At 50.5% G+C, this 18,828-nt stretch overlaps 1 long non-coding RNA gene across 1 annotated transcript; it reads left to right on the forward strand.

Moving 5' to 3' along the window:
* Positions 1-4,797: 4,797 nt before the first annotated feature.
* Positions 4,798-16,655, forward strand: LOC142907614 (uncharacterized). Its single transcript, XR_012931126.1, has 3 exons — positions 4,798-5,288; positions 11,091-11,209; positions 15,983-16,655. It is a non-coding gene; the product is annotated as an uncharacterized LOC142907614 (long non-coding RNA).
* The last annotated feature ends 2,173 nt before the right edge of the window (positions 16,656-18,828 follow it).

Raw genomic sequence — 18,828 nt, forward strand, 5'->3', positions numbered from 1 at the left:
GTCCTCTGGCGGGCCGCTGTCGAGGAGCTGCGCAGCGGGAGGGGGAAGGCCACGAAATCAACGGTGACTCTGTGTGGGTGACTCTGTGTGGGTGACTCTGTGTGGGTGTCTCTGTGGGTGACTCTGTGTGGGTGACTCTGTGTGGGTGTCTCTGTGTGGGTGACTCTGTGTGTGTGACTCTGTGTGTGTGACTCTGTGTGGGTGACTCTGTGTGGGTGTCTCTGTGTAGGTGACTCTGTGTGGGTGTCTCTCTGGGTGACTCTGTGAGGGTCTCTGTGCGTGACTCTGTGGGTGACCCTGTGGGTCTCTGTGGGTCTCTGTGGGTGTCTCTGTGGTTGACTCTGTGGGTGACTTTGTGGGTGACTGTGGGGGTCTCTGTGGGTGTCTCTGTGGGGGTCTCTGTGGGTGACTGTGGGGGTCTCTGTGGGTGACTGTGTGGGGGTCTCTGTGGGTGACTTTGTGGGGGTCACTGTGGTGGTCTCTGTGGGTGACTCTGTGGGGGTCTCTGTGGTGGTCTCTGTGGGTGACTCTGTGGGGGTCTCTGTGGGTGACTGTGTGGGTCTCTGTGGGTGTCTCTGTGGGGGTCTCTGTGGAGGTCTCTATGGGTGGCTCTGTGGGGGTCTCTGAGGGTCTCTGGGTCTGGGTGTTCTGTGGGTCTCTGTGGATCTCTATGGGTCTCTATGGGTCTGTTAGTTTTTAGTTCATAGTTAGCAATAGTTATGCGGCAGTTATTATTTTGTTAGTTCATATTTAGCAGCAGGTTTATATCAGTTAGTATTCCGTTAGTTTATAGTTAGCAACAGTTTTATGGCAGTAAAATGTTGTTAGTTTAAAGTTAGCAGCAGTTTTATGGCAGTCAGTATTTTGTTAGTTCATAATTAGCAGCAGGTTTATGTCAGTTAGTATTTTGTTAGTTTATAGCTAGCAGAAGTTTTACGGCAGTTAGTATTTTGTCAGCGAGTCCATAGTTAGTGGCAGTTTCACGGCTTTGCCTCCAATCATTGATGATCATTTTCCGAGAGTGCGGGCCACCCCGAAAGGCCCTCTGACTCACCACAAGGGCAGCGACAGCATCTTGACGGCCACGAGCGTTTTGGTTTTGTGGTCGAGGCACTGCAGCACCAGGCCCTGGCCTCCCTCACCGATCATCTTCTGCACCTCATAACGGTAGTGGAGCTGTTCCTTGCAGACCTAGGAGGCGAAGGAGGAGGCGGAGGCCTGTAGTCAGAGTCATCGCAATCGGAGCTGCCACCACCGAGCCTAACGCTCGGTGGTGGCAGCAGCAGTCGGGGCTTCCAGGACCGCCATTATCTACCACGGAGGTTTCATTTTGCTTGGGTGTTAGATCGCGGAAATGTATAAATGTTTCGTTAAACTGCCGAATGCTTGACTTAACGCTTTCGTGACTGCAGGAATTAATATTCTTGGGTCTTTTGGTAAAGTCACGTAGATAGGTTCAAAGAAAATAATAAAAAATAACAGAAAACTACAACATTTCGATCGCAATGCAAGCGGTCGTCTTCCTGTTTTTTTTTATTTTCTTTGAACCTATCTAAAGTATGTTACTTTACCGAAAGACCCAAGAATACCAAATTGCGTTAAAACTTGGGGGAGTTGTTCGCCTTTTTGCGTTTATCCATCTAACACTGGGTAGTGAGACACGGGGAGTGAGACACTGGTGGTGAGACACTGGTGATGAGACACTGGGGGTGAGACACTGGTGGTGAGACAGGTAGTGAGATACAGGTAATGAGACACTGGTGGTGAGACACTGGTGGTGAGACACTGGTGGTGAGACACTGGTGGTGAGACGCAGGTTGTGAGATGCTGGTTGTGAGACGCTGGTGGCGAGACGCTGGTGGCGAGAAACTGGTGGCGAGACACTGGTGGCGAGACACTGGTGGTGAGACAGGTAGTGAGATACAGGTAATGAGACACTGGTAGTGAGACACTGGTGGCGAACAACTGGTGGTGAGACCCAGGTATTGAGACTAGGCCCGAAAGAAGGCTGTTCTCTCTGGTGTAGACTAATCAGTTTCAAAGGCAATGCCACATATTATCAGAGCATGTTGTTGTTTGGATGTTCACCACCAGCATGTGTTTTATTTCCAGAAAGGCTGCAGCCTATTGTTATGCTGTTAAAGGCTCCACCACTGAGCTGCTATGTAACTCTTCTTGTTCAAAAGCGACCTGGCCATCTCAAATCATTGCTCAACGAAGTGGCCTTATCATTACCACCGTGTTGAAATGTATAGCGGAAGCCAATTGCTCTCAACGTGTGGTGACGTTGATTATAAATGTGAAAGGAAAGAAAATGGGGGACCCGGAGAGAAATCCACGCAACCACGGAGAGAGATAGAGATGCAAACTCCAAATATACAGCAGGCGTCAGGGTCGGTATCCAACCCACGACCTTCTGTATACCAGGCGAGGGAGTTAACATCTCCTGGCCACTGTGGCCGACGTTATAGTGAATGGATTAGCCAAAGTTTGCTACATACGGCGTGAAATAACTTTAACACATACACAGAGACCCATATCCTGAGAGACCCAGAGAGACCCACAGACACTCAGACCAACAAAGACCCACACAGATCCTTAGACACCCACAGAGACCCCCAGAAACCCATAACACAAAACCTTAACTGACTGTCTGTGTCTTGTGGTGGTGGCAGATTAGAAATTTATACTCATGCCTTCTAACCCAACAAAAACCTCTGTGGGTGTCTAATGGTGTCTCTTTGGGTGCCTCTGTGGGTCTCAATAGGAGTGGGTCTCTGTGGGTCTCTATGGGTGTCTCTGTGGGTCTCTGTGGGTGTCTCTTTGGGTCTCTGTGGGTCTCTATGGGTGTCTCTGTGGGTGTCTCTGTGGGTGTCTCTTTGGGTCTCTGTGGGTATCTATGGGTGTCTCTTTGGGTCTCTGTGGGTATCTCTGTATCTCTGTGAGACTCACAGGGATGTAGTTGTTGTTTTCGTCGTCGTAGCTGTCGTTGTTGTTGCCGCCCCGGGGTTTGCCGACCTTGTCCACAGTGAAGAACCATACTTGTTTCATGGCCGCCAGCTCCAGCTTCTGGCGATGACTCAGCAAGGGCCCAAAGAGATCCAGGATCTCTGCACACGTGACAACAACAACTAAACTTTGAACTATTCTGTTTTTTTTACATGCCAGGTAAGAGCTACATCGTCATCCTCATCAACATATTCACGTGGAGACTCATCACTCAACTCAGACCCACAGAGACCCACAGAAACCCATACTCGTATCGAACCATAGAGACCCACAGAGACCCATAGAGACCCATACTTATATAGATCCATAGAGACCCACAGAGATCCATGCTCATATCGAACAATAGACACCCAGAGGGACCCATTGTAAAACTAAACTATATGTATATATATTTTCTTATATTGGCAGGTAAGGCCCCACCGAAGTGGCTGATATCATCATCATCATCACGTGGAAATATATCGCGGCAGCCAAATACTATATACCCATGTAACATGCCCACCATGACAACCCCCATCCAATATGGCTGACGTGACATCCCCCATGCAACATGGCCATCAGGACAGCCCTCATGCAACATGGCCGCAATAAAGTCCCCCTTGCAACATAGCCGAAGTTACATCCCTCACGCAACATTGCTGCCGTGACATCCCCCATCTCACATGGCCACCATGACAACCCCCATGCAACATGGCCGCTGTGATATCCCTCATGCAACGTGGCCATCCTATAGACTGCCATGCATCATGGCCACCGTGAAATCCCCCACGTAACATGTCCAGAGTGACGTCCCCCATGCAACATGGCCATAGTAATTTACCCCATGCAACATGGCTGCCGTGACATCCCCCATGCAAAATTGCCACAATGAAGTCACCCGTGCAACATGGCTGCCATAAAGTCCCCTAAGCAACATGGCCACCGTGAAGTCCTCCATGCAAAATGGCGGTAGTGACTTCCCCCCATTCACCGATGGACATGTTTGCTCACTGCTGTTCTCACCTCGAGGCGATTTACTGCGGATAGGGCCGGTGCCGGCTGCTGACAGCGCACTCCACGTGTTGTCAGAGACTCCCTCCCTCCTTCTCGCTCCAGCTTGGCTCGTCTACACGCACATACATACACGAAAACAATATTGGGAGTAGGCTCCTCTACACACACAGACGTCAAATAAACAGTAGGCCTCAGGGTCGGGGTCGAACCCACGACCTCCTGTATACCAAGTGAGGTTGTTAACATCTCATAGCCACCATGGTGCCACAGAGTAGTGTACAGGCATCACAAACACTCACTACATCTCGCGGAGGATCGTTCCACGGTTCGGTTCGCAAGTGCTAGTTGTAAGTCGATGTTAAAAAATATATATTTCATGGAAGCTCGTTCATAAGTGTGGGTGGTGTTTGTAAGTGTGGGTGGTGTCGTAAGTGTGGGTGGTGTTCGTAAGTGCTGGTGGTGTTAGTAAGTCGAGTGTAGGGGCCCATGCGTACCTCCATGGTGCTGATGCTCAGAGTGGCTTTGCTCACGCAGCAGTCCCCAAGGTCTCTGTGTGGAAAGCTGTGAGTGGGGGGGGGGGGGGGGGGGGGGTGGGAGGGGGTGGAGATGGTGTAGAGAGTCACAACACGAACTCACATCCTCACCACTGTCCTACATCCCCCCAACAGGAACCCCCCATCCTCACCACGAACACACAACACGGACTCACATTATCACCACAAACTCACATGGACTCACATCCTCACCACGGACCCAGCCTCACAAATAAGCAACAACACAGACCTACAAACTTAACACAAACCCACAAGACGGACCGACACACTCACCACGAACCCACAACATGGATCTACACACTCACCACGGACCCACACACTCACCACGAGCCCACAACACCGACCCACACACTCACCACGAGCCCACACACTCACCTCGTCAAAGGTTTGGCACGGATGGCTTCAGCAGAAGTTGGACGAAGATGATGAAGCTGAAGCAGCTGAAATTTGAGAAGCGGCCGTTTCCTTCACTCCCGTCTCGAACTGTGAGGAAGCACGTGGTGTTGCGACGTCACCGTTGCTGTCAGCCACGCCCCTACGAGTGACGTGCCAGTGCGAGACCACGCCCCCGGAAGCCGCCTCCCGCCCCGCCTCTTTCGGCGACCCCCACCTCCACCCCCAGCTTCTACTTCCGCTTCCGGTCGGGGCGAATGGCGGGAAAAATCTGAACCCTGTCTGGGCATCCTCGAGGTCGACTCAGCCTGAAGATGCCGACACGGGGCTCTGTGTGAGGTGAGTCTGTGTGTGTCTGTGTGAGGTCAGTCTGTGTGTGTCTGTGTGTGTCTGTGTGAGGTGAGTCTGTGTGTATCTGTGTGTGTCTGTGTGTGTCTGTGTGAGGTGAGTCTGTGGGTCTCTGTGTGTGTCTGTGTGAGGTGAGTCTGTGTGTGTCTGTGTGAGGTGAGTCTGTGGGTCTCTTTGGGTGGTGAGTCTGTACGTCTCTGTGGGTCTCTGTGGGTCTCTGTGTGTTGCGAGTCTGTGGGTCTCTGTGGGTGTCTGTGTGTGGTGAGTCTGTGGGTCTCTGTGTGGTGAGTTTGTGGGTGTCTGTGTGAGGTGAGTCTGTGTGTGTCCGTGTGAGGTGAGTTTGTAGGTGTCTGTGTGAGGTGGGTCTGTGGGTGTTTGTGTCTGTGTGTGTCTGTGTCTGTCTGTGTCTGTCGGTTGCGTAACGCTGTGTGGAAGCTACTTGGTCTGTCGCTCCGCACTAAGCTTCAGGTCTTCTCGGCCACGGTCATTCCCTCCCTTCTCTACGCTTGCGAAACGTGGGCCCCCCTAATGGAACATCTTCGCCGGTTAGAAACATTTAGGCTGGCCTGCCTACGATCCATCCTGGGTTTAACCAAACTGGATTGTGTGAGGAGCTCACAAATCCTTGAAAGATCTGGGCAAGGTCCCATCGGTGAGCTCCTCCGGCGGGGAAGGCTGCGATGGCTGGGTCATGTAGCCCGCATGCCCAGCCACCGCATGCCGAAACAGCTTTTGTTCGGCCGGATTGAGGGGGCTAAGCGGGCGCGGCACGGGCTAGAGAAGAGATGGAGTGACGTGGTACAGGAGGACGTGGAGCTGAGTGGACTTGCCGATGACTGGTACCAGCGGTGTCAAGATCGTCCTCTGTGGAGGAGGCTCGTGAAGGACGCTACTGGGCAGTTGGAGGCAGTCGCCCTCCAACAACAACGGAGGGCGGAGGAGCGACGCTCAGAACAACGAGCGGAGCGCCGGGTGGCTAAAGCACAGCAGGTTGGCACAGTAGGGGGCACAGGTGGTGCATCAGCCAGTCATCTCAGTCAGTCGACCCGTGGCACCTGGGTCTGCCCCTTGACCTCCTGCCAGCGGGCGTTCGACACTTCACGTGGCCTCAGGGTGCACATAGCCTGGCACAAGCGTCGTGGTGACGTCACCGCCACTTAGTGGCGAATGGCGATTGTTGTTGTCTGTGTGTGGTGAGTCTGTGGGTGTCTGTGTGAGGTGAGTTTGTGGGTGTGTGTGTGAGGTGAGTGTGGTGAGTGTCGGTCTGTGTGTGTCTGTGTGAGGTGAGTCTGTGGATCTCGGTATCGTGAGTCCGTGAGTGTCTGTGTGAGGTGAATGTGGGTCTTTTTGTGAGGTGAGTTTGTGGGTCTCTGTATTGTGAGTTTGCAGGTCTTAGTGTGGTGAGTGTGGATCTCTCTGTGTCTGTGTTGTGAGTCTGTGGGTCTCCGTGTGGTGAGTGTGTGGGTCTTAGTGTGGTGAGTCTGTGGGTCTCTGTGTGATGAGTTTGTGGGTCTCTGTGTGGGGAGTGTGTGTGTGTTTCAGTGTGGTGAGTGTGTGGGTCTCTGTATGGTGAGTCTGTCGGTCTCTGTGTTGAGTGTGTGTGTGTGGGTCTCTGTGTGGTGAGTGTGTGGGTCTCTGTGTGGTGATTGTGTGGGTCTCTGTATGTTGAGTCTGAGTCTCTGTGGGTGTCTATACATTTACACACGATGATGATGATGTTATCAGCTACTTGGTTGAGCTTCTGTCATTTGTCATAGCCAGCACTACATATCTCGTTACCTGGAAAAATCTATATCGTTTAGTTTAGTATTTGGGTTTCTATGCATCTTTGTAGTTCTCTGTGTGTGTCTCTCTGGGTGTCTGCGGGTCTCTGAGGGTCTCTATGTTTGACTAAGGATATCTGTGTCTCTATGGGTCTCTGTGTATCCCTAGATCTCTGTGTGTCTCTATCGGTCTCCATGTATCTCGATGGGTCTCAATGTCTCCCTGTCAGTCTCTATGTATCTCTATGTATCATTATGGGTCTCTATGTATCTCTATGGGTCTCTGTGTGTCTCTATGTATCTATGGATCTCTGTGTGTCTCTATCGGTCTCTATGTATCTATATGGGTCTCTGTGTGTCTTTATGTGTCTCTGTGTATCTATGCATATTTGTGTGTCTCTATCGGTCTCTATTTGTATGGGTCACTATGTTTACTAGTGGTCTCTATGTATCTGTATGGGTCAATATGTATCTCTATAGGTCCCTGTCCGACTCAATGTGTCCCTGTCGGACTCTTTTTGGAGTCCATGATTTTGGAGTCCATGATTCTCTTTGTATCTCTATGGGTCTCTGTGTGTCTCTATATGTCTCTGTGTATCTATGGATTTTTGTGTGTCTCTTTCGGTCTCTATCTATCTCTATGGGCCTCTGTGTATCTCTATGGGTCTTTATGTATCACTATGGGTCTCTGTGTGTCCCTATAGGTTTCTATGTATCACTATGGGTCTCTGTGTATCTCTGGATCTCTCTGTGTCTCATTTGGTCTCTGTATTAATGGGTCTCTATGTATCTCTATGGGTCTATATGTATCTCTTTGGGTCTCTACATATCTCTATGGGTCGCTATGTATCACTATGGCTCCTTGTTTGTCTCTATGGGTCACTTTGTATCTTTATGGGTTTCTATATTTCTCTATTGGTCTCTGTGTATCTCTGGATATCTGTGTGTCTCTATCGGTCTCTATGTATATCTATGGGTCTCTATGTGTCCCTGTCGTTCTCTATGTTTCTCTGGTTCTCTGTGTATCACTATGGGTCTCTATGTATCTCTATTTATCTCTATGTATCTCTATGGGTCACGGACCTACACACTCACCACGAACTCACAACATGGACCCACACACTCACCACGCACCTACATCCTCACCACGGACCCACACACTCACCACGGACCCACACACTCACCAGGAACCCACAAGAAGGACCCACAACACGGACCCACACACTCACTACGAACCCACAACACTGACCCACACACTCACCAGGAACCCACAAAACCGACCCACACACTCACCACGAACCCACAATACGGACCCACACACTCACCACAAACCCACAACACTGACCCACACACTCACCAGGAACCCACAAAACGGACCCACACACTCCACGAACCCACAACACTGACCCACACACTCACTAGGAACCCACATCACGGACCCACACACTCACCACGAACCCACAACATGGACCCACACACTCACCACGAACCCACAATACCAACCCACAAACTCACCAGGAACCCACAACACGGACCCACACACTCACCACGAACCCACAACACCGACCCACACACTCACCACGAACCCACAACACCGACCCACACACTCACCAGGAACCTAAAAAACGGACCCACACACCACGAACCCACAACACAGACCCACACACTCACCACGAACCCACAACACCAATCCACAAACTCACCAGGAACCCACAACACGGACCCACACACTCAACATGAACTCACAATACGGACCCACACACTCACCACGAACTCACAACATGGACCCACACACTCACCACGCACCTACATCCTCACCACGGACCCACACACTCACCACGGACCCACACACTCACCAGGAACCCACAAGAAGGACCCACAACACGGACCCACACACTCACTACGAACCCACAACACTGACCCACACACTCACCAGGAACCCACAAAACCGACCCACACACTCACCACGAACCCACAATACGGACCCACACACTCACCACAAACCCACAACACTGACCCACACACTCACCAGGAACCCACAAAACGGACCCACACACTCCACGAACCTACAACACTGACCCACACACTCACTAGGAACCCACATCACGGACCCACACACTCACCACGAACCCACAACATGGACCCACACACTCACCACGAACCCACAACACCAACCCACAAACTCACCAGGAACACACAACACGGACCCACACACTCACCACGAACCCACAACACCGACCCACACACTCACCACGAACCCACAACACCGACCCACACACTCACCAGGAACCTAAAAAACGGACCCACACACCACGAACCCACAACACAGACCCACACACTCACCACGAACCCACAACACCAATCCACAAACTCACCAGGAACCCACAACACGGACCCACACACTCAACATGAACTCACAATACGGACCCACACACTCACCACGAACTCACAACATGGACCCACACACTCACCACGCACCTACATCCTCACCACGGACCCACACACTCACCACGGACCCACACACTCACCAGGAACCCACAAGAAGGACCCACAACACGGACCCACACACTCACTACGAACCCACAACACTGACCCACACACTCACCAGGAACCCACAACACTGACCCACACACTCACCACAAACCCACAATACGGACCCACACACTCACCACAAACCCACAACACAGACCCACACACTCACCAGGAACCCACAAAACGGACCCACACACTCCACGAACCCACAACACTGACCCACACACTCACTAGGAACCCACATCACGGACCCACACACTCACCACGAACCCACAACATGGACCCACACACTCACCACGAACACACAACACCAACCCACAAACTCACCAGGAACCCACAACACGGACCCACACACTCACCACGAACCCACAACACCGACCCACACACTCACCACGAACCCACAACACCAATCCACAAACTCACCAGGAACCCACAACACGGACCCACACACTCAACATGAACTCACAATACGGACCCACACACTCACCACGTTCCCACAACACGGACCCACACACTCACCACGAACCCACAACACCAACCCACAAACTCACCAGGAACCCACAACACGGATCCACACACTCACCACGAACCCACAACACGGACCCACACACTCACCACGAACCCACAACACCAACCCACAAACTCACCAGGAACCCACAAAACGGACCCACACACTCACCACGAACCCACAACACCGACCCACACACTCACCACGGACCCATAACACGGAACCACACACTCACCACGAACCCACAACACAGACCCACACACTCACCACGAACCCACAACACCAATCCACAAACTCACCAGGAACCCACAACACGAACCAACACACTCACCACGAACCCACAACACGGACCCACACACTCACCACGAACCCCCACCACCAACCCACAAACTCACCAGGAACCCACAACACCGACCCACCCACTCACCACGGACCCACAACACGGACCCACACACTCACCACGAACCCACAACACGGACCCACACACTCACCACAAACCCACAACACCAACCCACAAACTCACCAGGAACCCACAAAACGGACCCACACAATCACCACCAACCCACAACACCGACCCACACACTCACCACGAACCCACAACATGGACCCACACACTCACCAGGAACCCACAAGATGGACCCACACACTCACCAGGAACCCACAACACGGACCCACACACTCACCAGGAACCCACACAACTCACCTCGTCAATAGTTTTGCTCGGATGGCTTCAGCAGAAGTTGTTCGAAAGGCGACGATGATAAAGCTGAAGCAGCTGAAGTTTAAGAAGCTGCCGTCTCCGTCATGCCCGTCTCGTACTCTGAGGAAGCACGTGGTGATTGCGACGTCACCGGTGCTGTCACACTGCGAGGGACGTTACCACGCCCCCTTCAGCCACGCCCCTCCGAGTGACGTGACGGTGCGAAACCACTCCCCCGTAAGCCGCCTCCCGCCCCTCCTCTTTTGTCGACCCCCCACCTCCACCCCCAGCTTCTGCTTCCGCTTCTGGTCGGGGCGAATGACGGCGATGGCGGGAAAAATCTGAACCCTGTCTGGGCCTCCTCGAGGTCAACTCAGCCTGAAGATGCCGACAAGGGGCTCTGTGTGAGGTGAGTCTGTGGGTGTCTGTGTGTGGTGAGTCTGTGGGTCTCTGTGTGAAGTGAGTCTGTGGGTCTCTGTGTGTGTCTGTGTGTGGTGATTCTGTGTGTGTCTGTGTGTCGTGAGTCTGTGTGTGTCTGTGTGATGAGTCTGTAGGTCTCGTTGTGGTGAGTGTGGGTTTCTCTGTGTCTGTGTAGTGAGTCTGTGGGTCTCTGTGTGGTTAGTCTGTGGGTCTCTGTGTGTGTCTGTGTGAGGCGAGTCTGTGTGTGGTGAGTCTGTCTGTGTCTGTGTGAGGTGAGATTGTGGTTCTCTGTGTGAGGTGAGTTTGTGGGTCCCTGTTTGATGAGTCTGTGGGTCTCTGTGTGATGAGTCTGTGGGTCTCTATTTGGTGAGTTTGTGTGTGTCTGTGTGTGGTGAGTCTGCGGGTCTCTGTGTGAGGTGAGTCTGCGGGTCTCTGTGTTGTGAGTCTGTACGTCTCGGTGTGGTGAGTGTGGGTTTCTCTGTGTCTGTGTTGTGAGTCTATGGGTCTCTGTGTGGTGAGTCTGTGGGTCTCTGTCTGAGGTGAGTCTGTGGGTCTCTGTGTGTGTCTGTGTGAGGCGAGTCTGTATGTGTCTGTGTGTGGTGAGTCTGTGTGTGTCTGTGTGTGGTGAGTCTACGGGTCTCTGTGTGAGGTGAATCTGTGGGTCTCTGTGTGATGAGTCTGTGGGTCTCGGTGTGGTGAGCGTGTGGGTATCTGTGTGGTGAATCTGTGGGTCTCAGTGTGATGAGTCTGTTGGTCTCTGTGTGGTGAGTGTGTGGATTTCAGTGTGGTGAGTGTGTGGGTATATTTGTGGTGAGTCTGTGTGTCTCTGTGTGGTGAGTCTGTGTGGTGAGTCTGTGGGTCTCTGTGGTGAGTGTGTGGGTCTCTGTGTGGTGAGTTTGTGGTTCTCTGTGAGATGAGTCTGTGGGTCTCTGTGTGAGGTGAGTCTGTGTCTGTCTGCTTGTGGTCAGTCTGTGTGTGTCTGTGTGTGGTGAGTCTACGGGTCTCTGTGTGTTGAGTCTGTGGGTCTCTTTGTGGTGAGTGTGTGGGTCTCTGTATGGTGAGTCTGAGTCTCTTTGGGTGTCTATACATTTCCACACGATGATGATGATGATGTTATCAGCCACTTGGTTGAGCTTCTTTCGTTTGTAATATCCAGCGCTACATAGCTCCTTACCTTTTAAAATGTATATCGTTTAGTTTAGTATTTGGGTCTCTATGTATCGTTGTGGGTCTCTGTGTGTGTCTCTGGGTGTCTGTGGGTCTCTGGTGGTCTCTATGTATGACTATGGGTCTCTGTGTCTCTATGGGTCTCTGTGTATCTCTGAATCTCTGTGTGTCTCTATGGGTCTATATGTATCTCTATGGGTCTATATGTAACATTCTGGGTCTCTATGGGTCTCTGTGTTTCCATGGATATCTGTGTGTCTCTTTCGGTCTCCATGTATCTGGATGGGTCTCTGTGTCCCTGTCAGTCTCTGTATCTCTATGGGTCTCTATGTATCATTATGGGGCTCTGTGTATCTCTGGATCTCTGTGTGTCTCTATCGGTCACTATGTATATGTATGGGTCTCTGTGTGTCTCTATGTGTCTCTGTGTATCTATGGATCTCTGTGTGTCTCTATCGGTCTCTATGTATCTGTATGGGTCTCTGTGTGTCTCTATGTGTCTCTGTATCCATGGATTTCTGTGTGCCTCTATCTGTCTGTGTATTTGTATGGGTCTCTATGGGTCACTATGTTTACTAGTGGTCTCTATGTGTCTGTATGGGTCACTATGTATCTCTATAGGTCCTTGTCGGACTCAATGTGTCCATGTCAGACTCTATGTATCCCTTTCGGAGTCCATGACTTTCTTTGTATCTCTATGGGTCTCTGTGTGTCTCTATGGGGCTCTGTGTGTCTCTATGTGTCTCTGTGTGTCTCTATCGATCTATATGTATCTCTATGGGTCTCTATGTCTCACTTTAGGTTTCTATGTATCTCTATGGGTCTCTGTGTATCACGTTGGGCCCTCTGTGTTTCTCTATCGGTCTATGTGTATGTCTATGGGTCTATCTCTAGATCTCTGTGTCTCTATCGATCTCTATGTATCTCTATGGGTCTTTATGTATCACTATGGGTCTTTGTGTGTCCCTATGGGTTTCTATATATCACTATGGGTCTCTGTATCTCTGGATCTCCCTGTGTCTCATTCGGTCTCTGTATCACTGTGGTTCTCTTTGGGTATTTTTCGGTCTCTGTGTATTTCTATGGGTCTCTATGTATCTCTGTGGGTCTCTGCATATCTCTATTGGTCTCTATTTATCACTATGGGTCATTTGTATAATTATTGGTTTCTATGTATCTCTATGGGTCTCTGTGTGTCTCTATGGTTCTTTGTGGGTCTCTCTGTGTCTCTGTGTATTCCTTGATCTCTGTGTGTCTCTATCAGTCTCTACCTATGTGTATGGGTCTCTATGGGTCACTATGTTTACTATTGGTCTCTATGTGTCTGTCTGTATGGGTCACTATGTGTCTGTATAGGTCCCTGTCAAACTCTATGTATCCCTTTCGGACTCCATGATTCTCTTTGTATCTCTATTGGCCTCTGTGTGTCTCTATGTGTCTCTGTATCTATGTATCATTGTGTGTCTCTATCGATATATATGTATCTCTATGGGTCTCTACAGTGAGGGAAAACGTATTTGATCCCCTGCAGATTTTGTACGTTTGCCCACTGACGAAGAAATGATCAGTCTATAATTTTAATGGTAGGTTCATTTGAACAGTGAGACAGAATAACAACAACAAAATCCAGAAAAACGCATGTCAAAATGTTATAAATTTAGTTTAATTTTAATGAGGGAAATAAGTATTTGACCCCTCTGCAAATCATGACTTAGTGCTTGGTGGCAAAAACGTTGTTGGCAAGCACAGTGGTCAGACGTTTCTTGTAGTGGGCCACCAGGTTTGCACACATCTCGGGAGGGATTTTGTCCCACTCCTCTTTGCAGATCTTCTCGAAGTCATTAAGGTTTCGAGGCTGACGTTTGACAACTCGAACCTTCAGCTCCCTCCACAGATTTTCTATGGGATTAAGGTCTGGAGACTGGCTAGGCCACTCCAGGACCTTAATGTGCTTCTTCTTGAGCCACTCCTTTGTTGCCTTGGCCGTGTGTTTTGGGTCATTGTCATGCTGGAATACCCATCCACGACCCATTTTCAATGTCCTGTCTGAGGGAAGGAGGTTCTCACCCAAGATTTGACGGTACATGGCCCCGTCCATCGTCCCTTTGATGCGGTGAAGTTGTCCTGTCCCCTTAGCAGAAAACACACCCCCAAAGCATAATGTTTCCACCTCCATGTTTGACGGTGGGGATGGTGTTCTTGGGGTCATAGGCAGCATTCCCCCTCCTCCAAACACGGCGAGTTGAGTTGATGCCAAAGAGCTCCATTTTGGAGCTCTTTGGAAATCACAGTTTGAACAGTGAGAGACAGTATAACAACAACAAAATCCAGAAAAACGCATGTCAAAAATGTTATAAATTGATTTGCAATTTAATGAGGGAAATAAGTATTTGACCCCCTCTCACCGCATCAAAGGGAGGATGGACGGGGCCATGTACCGTCAAATCGTGGGGGAGAACCTCCTTCCCTCAGCCAGGGCATTGAAAATGGGTCGTGATTGGTATTCCAGCATGACAATGACCCACAATAAACGGCCAAGGCAACAAAGGAGTGGCTCAAGAAGAGGCACATTAAGGTCCTGGAGTGGCCTTGCCAGTCTCCAGACCTTAATCCCATAGAAAATCTGTGGAGGGAGCTGAAGGTTAGAGTTGCCAAATATCAACCTCGAAACCTTAATGACTTGGAGAAGATCTGCAAAGAGGAGTGGGACAAAATCTCTCCTGAGATGTGTGCAAAGCTGGTGGCCAACTACAAGAAACGTCTGACCTCTGTGATTGCCAACAAGGGTTTTGCCACCAAGTACTGCCATGTTTTGCAGATGGGTCAAATACTTATTTCCCTCATTAAAATGCAAATCAATTTATAACATTTTTAACATGCGTTTTTCTGGATTTTTTTGTTGTTATTGTCTCACTGTTCAAATAAACCTTCCATTAAAATTTAGACTGATAATTTCTTTGTCAGTCGGCAAACGTACAAAATCAGCAGGGGATCAAATACTTTTTTCCCTTACTGTATCACTATGGTTCTCTGTGTATTGCTATGTGTCTCTATGTATCTCTATGGGTCTCTGTGTATCTCTATGCATCTCTATGGGTCTCTGTGGGTTTCTATGTATCACTATGGGTCTCTATGTATCTCTATGGGTCACTATTTATCTCTATGGTCTCTGTGTATCTCTATGGGTCTCTATCACTATGGGTTTCCTGTGTCTCTATGGGTCACTATGTATCTCTATGGGTCACTATGTATCTTCTATGGGTCTCTGTGTATCTCTATGGGTCTCTATGTATCACTATGGGTTTCTATGTATCACTATGGGTCTTTATGTATCTCTATGGGTTACTATTTATCTCTGGTCTCTGTGTATCTCTATGGGTCTCTATCACTATGGGTTTCCTGTGTCTCTATGGGTCACTATGTACCTCTATGGGTCACTATGTATCTTGTATGGGTCTCTGTGTATCTCTATGGGTCTCTATGTATCACTATGGGTCTCGGTGTGTCTGTATGGGTCACTTTGTATCTCTATGGGTCTCTATGTATCACTATGTCAGTTGGAAAGGGGACTGACCAACATAATCTTCTGTCATAGCTTCATGAAGATGGTGATCATGCGCAAGAATTGCACGAAGATTTCAAGCTTCCCTGTATGTTTGAAAGGGCAGGGTCTTGATGGGGGTGACGTACCTCAGCACTGATCAATGTGTCAATGAGACCTGCATGAATGGTTTCTCTCATCCATAGGGAAATGTGAGCATGAGGAAGGCGACGTTTTTGCCACCCAATGGTGTGCAAGGTGCTGCTTGTCCATTCAAAGACGCCGACTTTGTTGGTCGTAATGCGCATCTCATGATGCTGTGGCTTGCAACGTTTGGTCGTACATGTCACGTATATCGTTTATTGTTAAATTGGAAATCACAGTTCCTGTGATCACTGTTACATTGTTTTTAGAACTTTATTTTGGTGATTTCGAAAAGGTTCTGGTTTAGCCATATTTGTTTGTTATAGTACACAGAGTTAGACTGGTAACTGTATTCTAAATTGTCTTATGGTTGTTATTGTTTGACTTGCATCCCACTGGGATTTTTGCACACAGCGTTAATACGCGGTGCTTTTTCTGGAAGACTGCGTTTTTTCCTGGATTTTTCTGTTGCGCGTAGTCACTTTAAGACGTTTATTGTTCATGTTTTTGTTTGTTGTGGTTGCACCCGATTCAAGAATCGAATGCCTCACAGGGCTAGACCTAATAAATGAACTGAACTATGGGTCTCTGTGTCTCTATGGATAAGCGTGGTTTCTTATGCGAACTGGGGAATTTGGTGGGCGCTTAACATGGGAGCCTATGGGAGCTCTATGGGAGTTTGCCGGCGAGGGCGATTGTAATGTGCAGTGCGGATAGGTAGTGAAGCTTACGTCATGTAGGGAATGTGGAGGGAGGGTAATGTGAGAGCCTATGGGAGCTCAATGTGTCGCTGCTGGCAGGAGGTCACGGGACAGACCCAGCAGGTGCCATGGGTCGACTGCTGTGCCAGGCTAGGTACAGGAGGAGGTCACGGGACAGACCCAGCAGGTGCCATGGGTTGACTGCTGTGCCAGGCTAGGTGGAGGAAGAGGTCACGGGACACACCCAGCAGGTGCCATGGGTTGACTGCTGTGCGAGGCTACGTGCAGGTGGTCACGTGACAGACCCAGCAGGTGCCATGGGTTGACTGCTGTGCCAGGCTAAGTGCATGTGACGACAAACATCTGGGCAGTTGCTTCTGCTGATGAGACACGGAGCTGGGCCGACTCCAAATATACAGCAGCAGGCATGGTCAGGGTCAGGATCGAACCCACGACCTCCTGTACACCAGGCGAGGTAGTTAACATCTCATCAGGGTCGGAATTGAGCCCACGACCTCCTGCGTACCAGGCGAGGTAGTTTACATCTCATCAGGGTCGGAATTGAGCCCACGACCTCCTGCGTACCAGGCGAGGTAGTTAACATCTCATCAGGGTCGGAATTGAGCCCACGACCTCCTATGTACCACGCGAGGTAGTTAACATCTCATCAGGGTCGGAATTGAGCCCACGACCTCCTGCGTACCAGGCGAGGTAGTTAACATCTCATCAGGGTCGGAATTGAGCCCACGACCTCCTGCGTACCAGACGAGATAGTTAACATCTCATCAGGGTCGGAATTGAGCCCACGACCTCCTATGTACCAGGCGAGGTAGTTAACATCTCATCAGGGTCGGAATTGAACCCATGCCCTCCTTTATACCAGGCAAATCACCTGAGACCCTAGGCAGCAGCAACTCGCCACAACAAACACAACTGCAACGTTCTGTTGAGTCCGCTTATTTATTAACAACAACAATAGATAAACAATGGTCTAGAATCTAGATATATATGTACACATTATTACATTATAACTTATTTTGTATCTCTATCCTAACTCTTCACACGCGCACGTGGCTAGGCTGGCTGTAGTCCATTGTGTGGTGAGTGTGGGTGGTGAGTGTGGGTGGTGAGTATGGGTTGTGTGGGTGGTGAGTATGGGTTGTGTGGGTGGTGAGTGTGGGTGGTGAGTGTGGTGAGTGTGGGTGGTGAGTGTGGGTGGTGAGTGTGGGTGGTGAGTGTGGGTGGTGAGTGAGTGTGGGTGGTGAGTGAGTGTGGGTGGTGAGTGAGTGTGGGTGGTGAGTGAGTGTGGGTGGTGAGTGAGTGTGGTGAGTGTGGGTGGTGAGTGAGTGTGGTGAGTGTCAGTGGTGAGTGTGGGTGGTGAGTGTGGGTGGTGAGTGGGTGGTGAGTGTGGTGAGTGTGGGTGGTGAGTGAGTCTGGGTGGTGAGTGTGGTGAGTGTGGGTGGTGAGTGTGGGTGGTGAGTATGGGTTGTGTGGGTGGTGAGTGGGTGGTGAGTGTGGGTTGTGTGGGTGGTGAGTGTGGGTGGTGAGTGTGGGTAGTGAGTGAGTGTGGGTGGTGAGTGAGTGTGGGTGGTGAGTGTGGGTGGTGTGGGTGGTGAGTGAGTGTGGTGAGTGTGGGTGGTGAGTGAGTGTGGTGAGTGTGGGTGGTGAGTGTGGGTGGTGAGTGGGTGGTGAGTGTGGTGAGTGTGGGTGGTGAGTGTGGGTGGTGAGTGTGGGTGGTGAGTGAGTGTGGGTGGTGAGTGAGTGTGGGTGGTGAGTGAGTGTGGGTGGTGAGTGAGTGTGGGTGGTGAGTGAGTGTGGTGAGTGTGGGTGGTGAGTGAGTGTGGTGAGTGTCAGTGGTGAGTGTGGGTGGTGAGTGTGGGTGGTGAGTGGGTGGTGAGTGTGGTGAGTGTGGGTGGTGAGTGAGTCTGGGTGGTGAGTGTGGTGAGTGTGGGTGGTGAGTGTGGGTGGTGAGTATGGGTTGTGTGGGTGGTGAGTGTGGGTTGTGTGGGTGGTGAGTGTGGGTGGTGAGTGTGGGTAGTGAGTGAGTGTGGGTGG

The sequence above is a fragment of the Petromyzon marinus genome, chromosome 80 (genome assembly GCF_048934315.1).
Source record: "Petromyzon marinus isolate PM22_M1 ecotype Great Lakes invasive population chromosome 80, UKy_Petmar_22M1.pri1.0, whole genome shotgun sequence".
NCBI classification, from domain to species: Eukaryota; Metazoa; Chordata; class Hyperoartia; order Petromyzontiformes; family Petromyzontidae; genus Petromyzon; species Petromyzon marinus.